General features: G+C 42.8%; 1 long non-coding RNA gene across 1 annotated transcript in view; it reads left to right on the top strand.

Moving 5' to 3' along the window:
* LOC106493075 (uncharacterized) overlaps positions 1 to 16199 on the top strand; it is a 185321-nt gene that overhangs the window by 106341 nt on the left and 62781 nt on the right. The window contains exon 3 of the long non-coding RNA XR_010884683.1: positions 8452 to 8501. This is a non-coding gene — a long non-coding RNA (uncharacterized lncRNA). The remainder of the gene's footprint in view (positions 1 to 8451; positions 8502 to 16199) is intronic.

Below are 16199 nucleotides of genomic sequence, written 5' to 3'. Positions count from 1 at the left end.
CAAATATTTAATTAAATGCTTCTCATCATAAGAAGCATTGGGAATATAATCAGAGTTTCTTCACTGATTTAAGGAGTGTAATGCAAGTGTACAAGGAGGAATAGATAAAGTTAGAAAAATAATTGGAGAGATGATGTGTATTCAAATCATCTGTCCTAAAGAAATCCATCCGGAAGCCTTGCAGAACTGGCCGGAGCAGTGTCTGAACCCTGATCCATGACCCGCACTTGCGCCTGCCGGGTGATGGGAGGGGATAACAAGTCAAAAAGCCACCAACCGGTCTGTTCTCAGAGAAACGTGAGCAAAGCTTTTCAAAACCTCACTTTAAAGCTCATAGTTGATGGTGATTTTGCTACTCAACGAAGCTACATCCCTTCTTTGCAGAAGTGATTTGTTTGGTGGCTGGGGAGAAGGGAGAGAGGCAGTGTTTCAAGCTGAGTTGCTCTTCTGAAAGTTTTCCACATGCTAGTCTCGTAAGCATACGTGGGCGATGTGATCTAGTCTGAATCACCAGTAACAGGGTAATGGCTGAATCGGAAAACATTGTCCTATGCGTGTGCTCTCAGACAGGGAAGCGTCTTCAAGCCTGTCATGAGCCCATGACAAATATTAAACATGAGCCTGTCATGTTTAATTTTTTTCTTCATTGACTTAGGCAATATCCTAAAGACGAGAACTGCAAAGTAGGAGATGATACCAGCTTCAGAAAGGTTTGAAAGCACTTTGACAAGGACAGAATTGTAATTTTAAATGATGTTGACACATGAGGTAATGATCTGAAATAATTAAGATTTAATTTAGTCGTGACAAGTGCTGAGCAATACCAAACAGAAAATAACTGGCTATGCATAACTAATAGGACTAAGAAAGTCCTGAAGAAGGGCAACGGGATGGAGTGGTGTTGTGCGAGGAGGAACTGAACAGATCTGGACTCTTCGGCCTGTGGAAGGCACCGCGCAGGTCACACACAGAGGTACATCAGCTCCTCAGTGGCGTGTGGTCACACGCGGTTTATTAATTCTTTCTCACAATATCAGAACTGCGGGTTAAGGTATGTTAAATGAAATTCTGCCGCAGCAGAATTAAAGCAAACCAGCGGAGCGCTTTTCCATGTAATGGTAAGCGCGCAGAGCTCCCTGCCACAGAGCTGGCGTCAAGGTGCTGTTTGACAGCTTCAGGGAGGAAGAGTCCTTCCCGAGCTGCGCCAGGAGGAGATGCAGCCTTTGGCTCAGTCCATCCTGAAGCAGCGGTTTGCTGCCGATTGGCAGGATACGCTTGTCCTGCGTATGATTTTCCCTGGGAGCTTGCACTGCAGGCGGCTGCTGGAGCCAGCGTTCCCGGCCGAGGATCGCTGACCGCAGCCGAGCACGCCGTTCCTGCCTTTCAGCGTGGCTTAAGAAACAAGTTGATCCTCTGTTACTGAATTGCTGTGATACTCTGGCTGTTTTTGAGGTAATTGCGATCCTTGCACTAATCTGTACAGCCATAGAAATCAGTATCAGTTTTTCTATATATTTAGCGTAAGAACGAATGCGTAGTGATACAGAGTTATTACATAACTTTTCAGGCTAGCTGCCACGAAAATAATTTCATGACCGCTTTTATCCATGCAATAAATTACCCATAAAAGAGGATAACGGACTAGTTTAATTAATGTGATTTAATCCCAGTAGTGTATTGTTTTATTAAGCAATGCTATGGCACAATTAAGAGTTATAACTTAATAAACAGCTTATAACTGTGGAGCTATTAATTAATGCTAAATTACAATAAAATTAACAAAGTGACATAAACAAGCCACGTAAGTGTTTTAAAAAAAAAAAAGCGATAGTGCTTTGCATAAAAAGCTGCTTATGTAAAGCATTTTTGAAAGAGTTTGCAGAAATTAGTGCTTACATAATAAGATGATTGCAAAAGTGGAAATGGGGCAAGAAGGACATTCCTTATGATTTTTCTATTCAAAAGACTCCTTTGATAAGAAAAGGAAATACTCGGCCAGATATTCTTAAGTGAGCATCGAAGCAAGATTCTCAAACCCAAACTTATAGTTTTCAGGGGAAAGTCTAAAAAATAAGCTTAATGTCTTCTTGAGTCTTCCTCTGTTTTTGACACTTGTTTGTCTGTCTTGAATACAAATCCTAGCAACTCATGCACTGCTAAGCTTTAATTTGGCTATGATGTATTAATACTACAGCTCAGGTGCTGTCCTCATTTGGGGGATCTCGGCTGTCATGAAGTGCAAGTTTGCATATTTAAATCATTTGTTGGATTGGATGGTTCACAAATTCTGGAGATCCTGCAGATGTTCATTCATCATTATACATTAAGTAGAGAAACAGAAAACACATGTTATCAAAATGCAGGGCTCCAGGGCAGTGGCAGTGTGAGATGAAAAAATACGTTTGCACTTCTTCAAACCTGGGATCAAATCTAATTAAGACCAAATGTGTTACAGTAATGTGAAATCAGATTTTAGAAGTGTCTGAGAACACCTAGGGGCAAGATTACTAAGGTTTAAATTACTCCTCTGGGCTGGTGGTTTTGTTCTATGCGGGCAATGTTCATATTTCTCTAAATATATTGTTTTTAACGTTTGCTGGAATTTTCAAAAACATTCCACTTTGGAACCTACTGAAAATTAAAATCAATTTTCCATTTTCTCACAAACAGAAGCTCTAAAAATGTAGTAAAATCTGGGTTTTTTTTTCAGAAGTTATGCACATTTACTCTAAAGCCTAAAATGATTATGTCTGTAACTTGCTATTGAATGATACTTTAAGCGCCAAGATGATACAAATAGATCCTCCGTAAGTATAAATTAAAGCTCAAATGTCAAAGTCAGCAGGCTGCTAAAGACATTTGTTACAAATATCAAAACGCAGTAGACTTCTGCTTTCAATGTTTGGGACAAAATTTGGTCCTTTTCATGAGTTTTAAGAGAGCAGTGTGACGAATAGGTGATGAGCCAACGGTTTCTGGCCTGTTCCCTGCTACTGGACAAAGGAAGAAATAGAGCTAAGAATATATGTTTCTGGGACCGTAAATCTGTGACTCATTTCAAATACAGGTTTCCTTGTATATGTCCATGTAGATGGAATAGATGTTAACCAAGACAAACACAGCCTAAAATAGGCAAACGTAAGTACTCCACAGCCTGGGGAATGAAAAATTGCAGGAGCATTTATTCCAGAACAGGCTGTTCAAACATTCCTGAACCTCATTAAGATGAAGATTAGGAGGGAGAATTCAGGGGAGTGATAAGTATGCATAAATACGGAGAACAACCCCTTGTTTAAAGCTCGGTATAATTACGTCGTGCAAGTTTCTGACGTCCCTATTTGCAAACAGTATTGCTGTGCTGGGGGAAGGCACAGAGTCTGAGCGAGGGATCACGTCTGGGACTGTAACGGAGAACGTCCATCTGCTGGTTCTGCCCAAGTTCAAGATATGGAGTGCGTGGTTGGAAACACAATGTTATTTTATGGCCTAGGAGCAGCTGCAGCAGTGATAGTTTTGTTCTGTGTATGCTTAAACAAAATCCGAAATCCCTTCCCATCTCACGCAGAATTTGCACTTGGCATCTCTCGCTGTCGGTTCCTAATTAGACAACTGCAAAATATGTTGTACATGGATCTGTTTGGACTCTGGTGCAGATTTAACTTGTGGACTAAGACTTTCCAAAGTGGGCACACAGGCTTTACCGAGTAGTAAAGCTCTTTGGCCATGCCTGCTGAGAAGGTTGCCCTGCTGGCCACCACTGCCCCTCCACCTCTGCAAGCCTCACATCTGGGCATTTTTTGGAAACCATTTAATGCCAGATGAACCAAGACCTACCACTTCAGCTGGCCAAGCTGACTTGTTTCGCTTTGACCGAAGCAGACTGCGAGCCAGCGGGCGCCCTGTGCTGCCGGAGGGAGTGGGTCCTGGCAGGATGGCCATGAGGAGCAGCCGGCCGGAGGCCGGGAGACGTGTGGGCCCCTCCGGTTTCACTTGGCAGAGCTGGAGCTGGAGGAGGACGTGTTTGCAGTCTCGCTCTCTCTTTGGGTTTCTCTCCAGCGTCTCTCCTCGAGGAATAACAGCGTTTTATTGGAAGGGACTGGCACCATGTTTTGTGCTTTTATAGAGAAGTCAGAGCATTAACTGAGCTAAAACATTTTCAACCTGAATAAGCCGGAGAGTAGTGCAAGGTATTTTCCAGCTTTTCCAGCTTTCTCAGCTTTCTACTCTTTCAGGTCAAATTGCTGGGATTGTCTCGCATTTTGAAAGATCCATCTGTTTCCTGCATCCTCTGGAAGGAACAAGATTTCTGTGGGCCCTGATGAAACCGGAGGAGCAAGGCTGTGTGCCTGGCTTGTGTTAGCAGAAGACAGCCCGGCCTCAGGGCTGCCACGTTGACTAGCTCGTCCCATTGGCGGCTTCATAACGACAGCCAGCTTGGAGAATGAGCGTGTGTGGAGATGCCTCATCTTTCCGGGCAAGAAGAGGTGTCCGACAACCTTTTTTCTGATGCATGTGAAATTTTCAGTGGTCTGCGTATAGGGAAAAATCCATACAGACCATCAGAATTTAAAAAATATATATTTTGAGGGTTTGTATTTTATTACTAACAGCGAATTCACTAAATGTACTTTGGATGTGGTTGAGTTATATAGTGAGTTTTGAGATAGTATGGAATAAATTAGAACAAAAAACCAGAGCTGAGATTATAACTATAACTTCAGGTCCTGCTGGGGTGCCCTGGCAGTGATGGCGAGGCAGCTTCTTTTAAGACCTTACGCTAAGTCTAACCACTACCCTTCAGCCCTGCCCCTCACCCTAAGCCCTTCCCCTAAGCCTCACCTCAGTTCCCTCCTCTAATGCCTAACCCCAAACGCTAGCTGCCAAGCTGAAACCTGAACCCCAAACCCCCTACCCTGTCCCTCACCCTGATCCCTCGCCTTGGAATACCAGCCCTGGCCCAAACCCAGCCCCCTCACCAAAAAAAGTAGCTGCCCGTCGCTAACTTAACTGCCTGGTTCCCACCCCCAAGCCTGCTTCCAGCTTGGTCTTAACCACCGGGTACTGCTGTCTGCATCTTGCCCACGTTCAGTAAACAGAAAGTTTGGAAAACCGGTACCAGCTTTTCTGCAGCACATGCGTAAGCACTGGCCGGATCTGGCGATTAAACCCGAGCGAGCACAGATGCACACGTAGAGGCAGCCGCTCCTCGAACACCGCCTAAAACATACCTGCGGCTTTACCGGGTCAAAGTCCCAGATCCTGGCTGTGCCAAGCTCGTAACGTCTGCATGCCAAAGAGTCTGTAGGTGCCCCCGTGTCTATAATGGAAGGTCAGGAACCCGCTTCAGGAAGCCTGAGAAACAGCCCCGTTATACGCTAGGAGCACGTACGCTTTGCCATCTGTTCCTTCAGTCCTCAGAAGATGAAAAACGACAAGAGCCTGCGCGTGGCTACAGTTTGACCCTGTCCTTGGGGATTTTGACATTGCTCATGGCTGTTTGCAGGAGCAGAGTTCTCTTCACTTTTCTCTTTCTCAAGCTTGTCCTTTTGCTCTCCTTTAGGTGAAATATTGTACGCTTTTTCTTTCTTGGATATTGTAGTATTAAGAATGAAAATGTTGTCCTTTAAAGAAATCAGGATCTCTGAAATATACTGCAAAAGTATGGTTCAGATTAAATGGCAGGAGTTGTTTTTCAGGCAGTCATCACTGGCAGAAATTAAACTCGTCTGGAATTACAGCCTCCAAAATGCATTTAGTCAGCAAAGTTTTATGAAATGATTATACAGACATGCCACTTGTGCTTCCTCTGTAATTTAAAAGAAATGTATACATCTACTGTTGCAGGATTTCGTAGTGCCTTCCGTTGGTTCTTCCGTCACCGAAAGGATAGCAAAGCACGTAAAAGGCCAAGCGTACAGTCTTCAGTGGTAAATTGGGTGTAGGGGCTTAAAGGCTGCTTTTTGCATAACTGTGTCCTCGCCGCTGACGGAAGGATCCCTGACTCCTGCCTCTCCGGGTGATGTTAAGTGTTACGTGATGCTTCCAGGCAGAGGCTGGCAGAGAGCACTGAAATACAGGAAAGCACACGCTTATTTTACCCTACCATGCTAGAGTTATTTTCTTCAGCCTTTCTCTCACATATCCCACCAGCTTCCACTGGGACTGAAAATAGGTAATACTTAGTTTGGAGCAGTGGTATGGTTTGGAAGCGAGTCTGCCAGTTATTCCTGCTCACCGCGTTTTGGGACACGTGAACGTGTCCTGGCGCGTACGAACTATGCTCCTTTCAGAGGAGACTAAACCAGAAGCTTCAGTCCAGCGGGTATAAAATCCTCTGCCCCCTCTCTGATAGCGATGTGAGAGTCCAAATGAGTGACTGGTCCTTCAGACAGCTTTGAACCACCTGTATGGCAGGGTTATAAAGTCCAAAGTAAAGCCCAAATTGCATATGGATGAAATGGCTACAGCGCTGCCTGCTTTCCTCTCCTGATCCACTCCTGTTGCAGCAGGTCGCTCGCTGATGTAAGAGCCCCGGTCTGTAGCTGTGGTGTTATCTTCTAGTGCGGCAGAAAATTCAGAGACAGTGCCTTTTTTTTTTTAATATTGACATTCAAACCATTCGCAATCTAAACAGATTATTTTTTGGAAACTAATATACATAACTAAAAGCCCTTGATGATTGTGAGCAGAAGCGTTCTATAGTGTGTGAGCAACATACAGAACGATGCATCTTCATTGCAAAAATGCGAAGCGATGATCATTTATCAGAAGATCTGCCGACACGAGGCATTAATCTCTTAGTAAAGCAAGTAGTAAACATTGTTCCCATGGTAATGCAGTTCATTCTGTTCCTCTGCCTCAGCCACAGGCTTGGAAGATGGGATATTCTCTGGGCAAACTAATTGCAGACGTAATGCTGTAGATTTTGGTGGGTGAAATGTATCATTATTTTGGTGCAGTGTCAATGGTGGAAGTTAGCAGTGGCTGTGACAGTGGTAAAATGGATTTCCTACACACCAATGCACGTACCGGAGGAACAACTATCCTCCCATCCCCAACTTTATATACTAAGTCCATTTAAATGACAGAATATGAGTTCTCTCCGGAGTAAGTACGTTTGTCTGCTGAAAGTTATTTTCTTTGTGAATAAAAATTGTCGAATTGTCTGATTTTTTTCTGAAATACAAGCAGCCATTTGTCGCTAATTCTGTGGCCTCAGAAATTAACTGTATGTTGTTTATTTTTGTCCTGATAATGTCGGTTGAGGTTCTCTTTTTGTGTATGTACGGTGAGAGAAAGGATTTGGTCAAGCTGACCTGTTCTGAGAAAAAAAGCTATGTCCTCCCACACTCATACGGTTCCTTGTTAACATAGCTTACCAATATTTATTGAAATACTTATTCTGAAGGTTACTCAAATACCATTTTATTTCTGCTTATGTGATATTTTGTTTGAAGTCAGCATAACACGTGTTTTCACGGACTCTCATCAACCATAAAAGCCTCGAGTTGTTTTGTGGCTCTGACAGCCCAACCTACCATGTATTCGTTCCACTTCGGAACAAAACAACAGTTTCGGTTATTGCGAAGCAAACCGCATGTACCTAAATGTGCCTGCTTTCTGCATTAAGAGCATGGAAAACTAACTCAAATACGCTTAACATCGAATAGCTTCCGTGCTGTCAATTAATAACCTTTAAAATGCGTTTTGCTGTTTTCTTGGTAGCGTGGAAGATTCATAGGTCTTTGCATGTTCCAAACAGTCGAGTGCTGTTACTTAGCTAACAACTGCTAGGGTAAAAGAGAAACCCTGACAGTGTGTGCTTTGAGGCCCAGATGCTTCTTGAATCTCTGAGGCTTTTCTGGGCAGACCAAGTTTCTCTTTAGCACAGGCTCACCTGGGCTAAAACTGCAGGAACGGCCCCCGAAATACTCTTCTCCCCCTCAGCTCTTTCCTCTACCCCGGGGAGGTGCTCACTGAACCGTACACTTCAGGTCGTGGGCTCTGCCCACGCTCATAATAAAGAGCTGTAAAACTCCGGTGGGAGATTTTACTGGGAAATGTTTTAGATTGGGAAAGGGCCGAGAATATATCTAGCTGCAAAAAAATTACAGATAAGTGCCTGATTGATATATTTTACCGTAGATTTTCTAAAAGAATGAAGGTTATTGTGAATTTTTGCTTAGCTTCTGAGTGGACAGACCTGAATATATGTAAACTATTTTAATGAAGACCTCAGGCATTCTTTTCTTGTTATTTTTCTAATTTGAAGCTGCCTTTATGAGAAGTAAAATAACAAATATCAGGAGCTATATATTCTGCTTTTCTTTAATCATTTGGAAGGCTAAAAACTCCTATTTTAATAAAGCATAAACATGATATTAGATGCTCTTATTAATTAGTAATTAAAATATGAACAATATTATTAACCTTCGATTTCCTGTTTTTCAGCTGATCAACACCTGTGATCTCAACAGCTATGGCCGAGAAGTACAATTAAGGTACTGTAACTTCCTTTTTAATATGGGCATGTTTTTGGCAAAAATCTCCAAAACACGCTCTCTAATAATCTGTTTAATAACCTGCATTCCTTGAAGTTCAGTTCACCTCTGGATTGGCTGGTTTATTTGTTCATTTGCCACTTTGTCCACTGCCTCTTGTGAAAGCTACTTCATTTTTTCCTTTCACTCCCCTCTTCTCAGGTTGAGCACTAGCATTAGCAGGGTAAACACGTTTGTCTTGTCTCTGTTAAATATATTCTATAGACATTCCTTGGCTTTTAGTTCTGTGTTTTTAGTTTTAGTAAGAATATCTTAAGAGGTGTATATAGAGTTATATGTTGGGACTAATGCTTGCTTGTGCCTGAAGGTCATGTCCTTTAAAGATTGACTCGGAAAATGTTGTGGGGAAATGCTAGCAAATCTGTCCAGGGGAGGCTTTTGGAATGATGTCTGCTGCATGCTTCATGGCACTGAGAATTTAATTGTTGATTTGAATCACAAGATGGAAATCGGCTCAGCAACGCTGCTATACCGCAGGGAAAAGATGGTTGTTTTTGCTGGAAATATGTATCATGACCCGAGTTATCTCTCTCTGAGGCATGTTCTCACTTGCAAATTTGTAGCTGTGATTTCAGACAAAGAGTAACCAGATAGGAGAACATGGAGTTATTTCAGGCTCTTTTTCCCTGACAAGTTGCACTGAACTTTGATGGCACTGTAAGCTTCAGTGGAGAGAACATTTGCTTTCCTATGGAAAATAAAGATAAACAAGAATAAACAAAGTAGCACAGCAGTGCCATCAAATTAAAAAGCTACTGAACAATATTAAACGTCATTTTTCTAAAATGACTTCAACTAATTCTTGCCAATGTATTGAGCTTGGCAGTATTCCTGTTCCACTTCTGAATGCTCCGCTATTGGTTTAATATTGCCACTGAAGTAGTAAATTGTAAAAGCATGCTGAAATACCGAATGACCAGCTGAGTTGTTGCATGCAACAAACAGTAGAATTGCTGGGGCTGTGTAATTTATTTGGGAATGAGTAAGGCAGGAAAACTCTCATTTTTGTTAGTTACTTCCTTTGTGGGAACTGAGTGCATTACTTTTTTGATTTTGCCTCTGACCACTACAAATCCTGAAACCGCAAAATTCTTCGTGGCTATTTCCGCACGGAGCTAACGCCCTCTGCCTGGCGGATACTAACACACGTGCAAAAGGAGCAAAAAAGGAGGTCTGAAAAGAACATGTAGGTTAAGGTTGTTTCAACCCTGTGTAATGTCTTAGGACAGATTTTGAACACAGAGTCATCGAGAGCATCATCATAACCAAGAAGCGGGATAAAATGCAGAAAAGTTTCATCTGTAGATTTTGTCAGGCCAACTTAATGTTTCTTTCTGCTGAGAACATCTCGGACTACAGTTACGTGATGGGCTTAAGCTATCTAGGTTTAAAGGAAGCATTCAAGTGCGGTTCCCAGAGGAAATTATTATTTAAAGTGGAGATGGTGTAGATTAATACAGGAATTATAAGAAGCTGGCTTAGGCAGATAAGGAGCTGGGTAAAGACGGGACTACAGCAGGATGTACTGAGAGGCAGGTTACCAGGTGGCAAGAGTTGGTGGAAGTATTCATTAGGGATAGGTCTTGTGGCCAGTCCTGCTTAGTAGTTCCTTCAGTATCCTTGGTACAAGGTCTTTCATACAATTTTTTAAACTACTGCAATACTGTGGAAGACAGAATTATTATGATTTTGTGGATTAGTATAATGAAGACAGGATAAAATTTAATATTAATGAGCACACTGTCATTCCCTTAGGGACTAATAACAGCATATTTTGCTATAAGCAAGATATTCAGCATGTGTAAATTCAACTTCTTTTGTAAAAAAATGTGTTTGGTTGCAGCGCATCGTAGCTAAACAGAAAAAAAAGTTGTCTAGCTAGTTGTCTTTAAGACCTGCTTACCAAAGAATGGCAATTTAAATCTAAATAGTTTAGAGCCTAGATGTTTGAATTCTCTAAGTTGTAATAAAATAAAGCCTTGGATTTAAAATATCAATATTCCAAACCTTATGCTATAAAGCTTGAAGGGGCTGCAGGTGTGAATCCTAACCTTGAATCGTGATGTTCAAGTAGGAGGTTGCAAGACTTCAAGAAGCAGGTTCCTGTGGCAGCTGAGGACCTGACCTTCACATATCCGGCCCATCTGCCCCTTCCCTTCCAATAACCCACAGACAACCCCAAAACTAGGAGACGAGCCAGTGCAGATCCCAGGCACCAAGTGAGCAGTCACGTGCCTTCAAGGCAACAACCCTCATCTAGGCTGGGTGTAACTGCAGCGGAAGATCAGCCACAAATATAAAACTGGAAGCAGAGCAAGAACCTTAATGAAGCCGGGGAGACCCGGGAAGCTGATAGTTGTTAAAGTCCTAACAGTTCTGGCTGCAGATGGGAGGGTTGCAGCAAGACGCATGTTACGGGAGTAGAGGTCCGAGCAACCTAATACAAAGGCAAGCAAATTCAATTGCCTGCTAGCCCCGCTTTGTAGAAGAATTGCAGATCAGACCAGCACAGATGACTGCGCCGAGTCTCCTGTATGTTGAGTACTTTCCTTACACGCCACCAGTAGATGTGTGCTGATTATGTGTATGTGCTCGTTGTCCTCAAGGATGAAATTCAGTTTCTTGGAGGAAAATGGAAGGGTTCCCTGACACACCGCCTTCGGGGTCGTCTCTGAACAGTCCTGCCACTAGCTGAATAACCCTAAAATTGTGGAGAAAGAGGGGCATCTTAGAGTGATCCCCCCTCCAAATTAGCCACCCTGCTTTCATACCAAAATGATGCCACGCTGATGAAGGGGGAAACGAGCCTAATAATAGGCCCTTCCCAGTGAGAGATGACCAGGAATTGGAGTTTAAAGCCAAAAGGATGAGAAAGCTATACTCTATTATCATGCACTTAAGAACCTGTGCTTTCCTCAGATGAAAGGAAAACCCTTCACATGAGTAAAGACAAAAGGCAAGAAGCAGAGGGTAGGAGTAGCTGATCAATTTTCGGAGTGAGAGGGCAACACCAGTAGTGTCTCCAAAGAATCTGTGCTTGAACCTGTGATATTCAACTGATAAATGATCTGGAAGAGATGACCGAGTTTGCTGATGATGCTGTTAGTCAGAGCAGTAAAGATGAGCGCCGACTGCGAGAAACAACAGAGGAATTTTGCAAAACTAAGTGCCTGGGCAAGGCGGCAGCAGGTGATGTTCAATGTAGGTGAACGCAAAGCAAAGCGGATGGGGGAGGAAAAATATCCCATATATATGGTGATGAATGCTGAGCTGACCATTGCCACTCACATAATAAAATGTTGGGCATAAATATAGATATAAAAGATAAAAGATATTTCTGTGAAAATGTTAACTTTATGCTCAGTAGCTCAGAAAAAAGCAAACAGTGTATCAGGAGAGAAGCCAAAATACGCTGAAAATGTCACCCCGCTACTTTGTGAGCCTCCATTTCTTATGTAACCTGAGTGCTGTCTGCAGTTCTGTTTCTCCATCTCAAAAAGGTGTGGTAGGAGCTAGGACAGGTTTGAGGCTGGAAAGTGTTATGCAGGTTTCTTCCGAGGAACGGTTAAACAGTGTAGCATTTATTGACATGGAAAAAAAGACAAGGGATCTGAGAGCTGCCCAGTGGCTGCCAAGAGTGACTAGGGACACGCAGATCAGTTTTATTTCCAATGTAAGAGGAAAGGGCATCAAATGATACCAGAGGACGGCAAGTGCGGAACTCATATGACAGCTCTGTTCTTCCCTGGAGGTCTGCTACCGTCAGGGAGGGAAGGAGAGGCTTGATAGACCCTCGTGTGAAGTGCTGTTCGTGTGTTGATATAGAGGCTGCAGAAGAGAGGACTAAAGAGCCACCATTGATGTAGCTATTAAAAAAATAAAAGGTGACTTCAGACTGCATCTGGCACGTAGGAGCGGGGAAGTGTTTGCCCAACAGTACAAGGCTCGTACAGTTTGGTTGCCTGTCATCAGAAAAAGATGCATTGGGACTTGAAGAGTTGTGGAAAAGGATGAGTAAAGGAATGGTGTGTCTTTATTCCTCTATACTACGGGACTGATCGGGATCGACTTGCTTTTCTAACAAAATGAAGGTATAATTACTCTTTAAAAATACATTCGGGGGCAAATATGAGTGAGAGTGATAAAAAATCAAGTGGATGTAACGGTGTCTTGAGTACATTTAGCCTGGAAATTAGAAGACATGTAACTGAATAGATGAATGAAATCCCAGAACAGCTTTCCAAACAGATGGCCAGGACAGAAAAGCGCTTTGCTTTTTCAAGATGGAGTTGATGGGAGGAATTACATTTCTGAATGGGAGTTCACCTGCAGGTCTCAGTTACAGCTTGGAGCACCAGGAGCTGGGTGCTCCATTTGCTGGCGTCCCCAAGCTGTGCAGGAAACAGCTGAACAATTTGCCGGTTGTGTTGATCGCTTTATATTGTATTCAATTGCATCCCGTGCCTTGGGACTTCACAGGTCACCTGCAGAGGCCGGGAGGACCTTTTTGCCTTGATGCTTGCTTGATGTTTGGGAAGTCTTTCCCTTCCTCCTATGTTTGGCTGTTCTCCTAGGATCTTCTGGATGTTCTCAAGTAACAAATACTCAGCCACCTCCGACTACTAGGGAGTCAGTCAGACCATCCCCTTCCCTCCTCCACTTTCCCTGTCACATACTGTAATTTTGGAGATTTTTGAGTTCATCTACTAACTATTATAATCTGCTAAAAGGTGTGTGTTTTTTAAAACACTGTTACTATATGGCAGGCAGGAAATGAGGAGGGCACACTGTGACCTTCTTCAGGCCACTTTGCTCTTACCATTTATTATGTGGTTGGTTGCAGTCAGCGGGGACTGGTGACCCAGCTGGTCCTTTGCAGGCCTATGTTGTGGTGCACACACTGAATTCATTAGCCGGATTCACAGCCTGCACGCCTAGCATTAATCTGAAAGTATTTGAAGAGTTGTCTTCCCTCAGAGGATAAATCTCTTGCCTCTGTGCTTTCACTCCTGCCAGCTCAGGAAGCACCCAACTGCTTTTGGAGCTCACAGGCGCACGCTACGTGAGGTGGCAATACAGAAGGGGAATTGTAACGCCAGCAGTAAAGCTGATGCTTCCTTGATAAGGACACCAGAAACAATAATACAGGCAGTTCCGTGTGTAATTCATCAGCTGTCTGTAGATGACAATGTCTCTTTGTAGCTGCTGTTAAAATACAGAAATTAAAAGCATGTGGAACGTAAGATATGCTTAAAACATAACTGCACTTGCTTTTGTCTAATACGGATAACAGTTTGGACTACCAGTCTGCAGGCTCGTTCTTGCAGAAACTCATGTTGCCAATATTTATGCAGATTTGTTCCCCGTGGAAGCGAGAGCTGAATTACCATTGCTTATCCACAGTCTGCCGCCACCCTCCTGTTGTTCTGCAGGCACCCCGAGGCACGGGAGTCCTTCCGACTGAAGGGTGGATCAGGACGTTTTGATAAAGCAGGACTCGGGCTGAATTCAGACTGATGACCCAGTAATGTTAGATACACTAGGATCTACGCCGTTTGGAATCGGTGACAGCATAGATGCCAGAAGTCAAAAAGTATATTTGCTTATGCGATTTTAAAGCATTTTAAGTTTATTTATATAAATAGTTGTGTGGGGATCAAGAGTAGGAGTGTCAGGTGAAAGAATGAAAAGGTAAATTAAAAGATAGTTATGAATATGAGAGCCCTAGTGATTTGAACAAACATGTTTTCATAGGCTTGTTTTTTTATAAGATTTAAAAGGCTAGAAAATATTTTTCTATCCTGTGACCTATCCGTGCAAATACAGTGTTACATTTTTGTCAGGACTGAAAAGTGGCGAGGGCTAGAAACTAATTCCTTCTGTTTATGATGAAAGGAAGCTCTAATGTTATGAGTTGATTCTGGAGATTTAAAAAACAAGCAAAAACCGTACACATGATAAGATGGAAAATTGTGAGAGATGGATGTACTGCAAATATCCTGGCACTGTTAACTTGCATATCATGATCGGACCCTGAAGGCCAGATGTTCTGGGAGAACAGCTATCCATTAGAACATGATTGAAGGGGGATAGTTTGAAACGTAGCCAGAACCTACAGATGGAAACTTTAAATAAATAAATAAAAGTCAACTTATGAGTAACCAATATAAATAATGCAGGGAATGCATAATATGTTTGTCATTGTTCAAACCAGCAAGCAAACATGCTTCTGCATTATGAACAATTTGCAGCTGATGGAGTGGCTTTGCAAAACAGTTCGCTGACAGGGAATTACAGCCAACCAGCCTCCTGGGCATCTGCAGAAATAATGGCAGGACTCCAGTAAAGAGCACAGACTTCCATTTGCAGAATTCTTTACCCGAATGATACTTTATTCTTCTCAGGTACTGCAACGCAAACTAATTTGGAGATGTTTCATCCTAGATGAAACCTTCAGCTAATTTTGAAGATAAATACAGAAGGGAGAGAGAGAGGATATGAAAGAACATTTGCATGTACGAGGGCTTATGTGAAGTGATAAGAGAAGGGTAAAAGTGAAGAGAGTCATCCAGAAGCAGCCTCAGTGAGGGAATAGCACTAGTTGTCTTTTTGCAGAATTATCCCGCAGATGCACATTTTAAGAAAGATTTTGCATATTCCGTTATCAGCTTAATGCCAAGCACATACAACGCTAGCCTGGCCGCCCACTACTTTCAGCCGTGGACGTGTTTTCTTAACGAAGGAAGTTTCTTGGGCTGAGTAATACGAACAAAGACAGAACCGTCTCCTTTCAAGTGTGGCCCGTACAACGGGCCGCTCAGTCGCACATAACATCATCGGCAACGGAAAACAGGGTGAGTGCTTTGCCGAGAGAAGTCACACGTATCAAAATAGCTTTGGAGGGTTGTTCTTTTTGAGAAGCAAACAGCAAAGCTCAGGAGAATATTAATATCAAAGCAACAACCACTTCAGTTTTCCCTTAGCAAGAAAGCACACGCTAGCGACTAGAGTTGATTTAATTGAGCTGATTATGAGATAGAAAACTGTAAACTCATTAGCAGAAGCTTAGTGTATCAAAATTGTTTCTGCTCTTCTGTTTTATGAAGTGGAACAATTTAGCATTGGACACCAAGGACTGGAAGCCTTTGTGAGTGCAGACGAAAATTGTGTTTTTCCCCAGCAAATAGGACATTTTTTCAATGTGAATGCAATGGGGGTATTTTCCCACAAAAAAGACAGAAAATGGTTTTCATGGTGAAATTACAAAATATTTCAATAGCAGAAAAATGGTCTCTCAGTCTTAGGCCAGGGACATCCCTACTGCCACCGCTAGCCGAAAATCTAGTCCTGCAATGACACGAAATCCTCAGCTCATCCCCAAACTAGCAACGTTACCCATTAGCAAAACCTGGCAACCCCAGAATTAATCAGCTTAACCCTAACCCAGAAGCAGCTTTTGGGTTCAGTAATAAATCTAATTTCCTTTCCTCGTCTGGACCAAATTCAGCCCAAAACCTCATTCTTGTCTTTCACCTAGCAAGCTCAGAAGCAGTAGCCCTACAGCAGCTCTTGTGGCCCTTGCAGTCCCAGTAATCCTGTGGCGTGTCCAAAACCTAGCTCTTTTGGAGTGGCGTGTCC

Source organism: Apteryx mantelli, chromosome 7, assembly GCF_036417845.1.
Source record: "Apteryx mantelli isolate bAptMan1 chromosome 7, bAptMan1.hap1, whole genome shotgun sequence".
Lineage (NCBI taxonomy): Eukaryota > Metazoa > Chordata > Aves > Apterygiformes > Apterygidae > Apteryx > Apteryx mantelli.
This window is presented reverse-complemented; position numbering and strand designations above follow the sequence as displayed.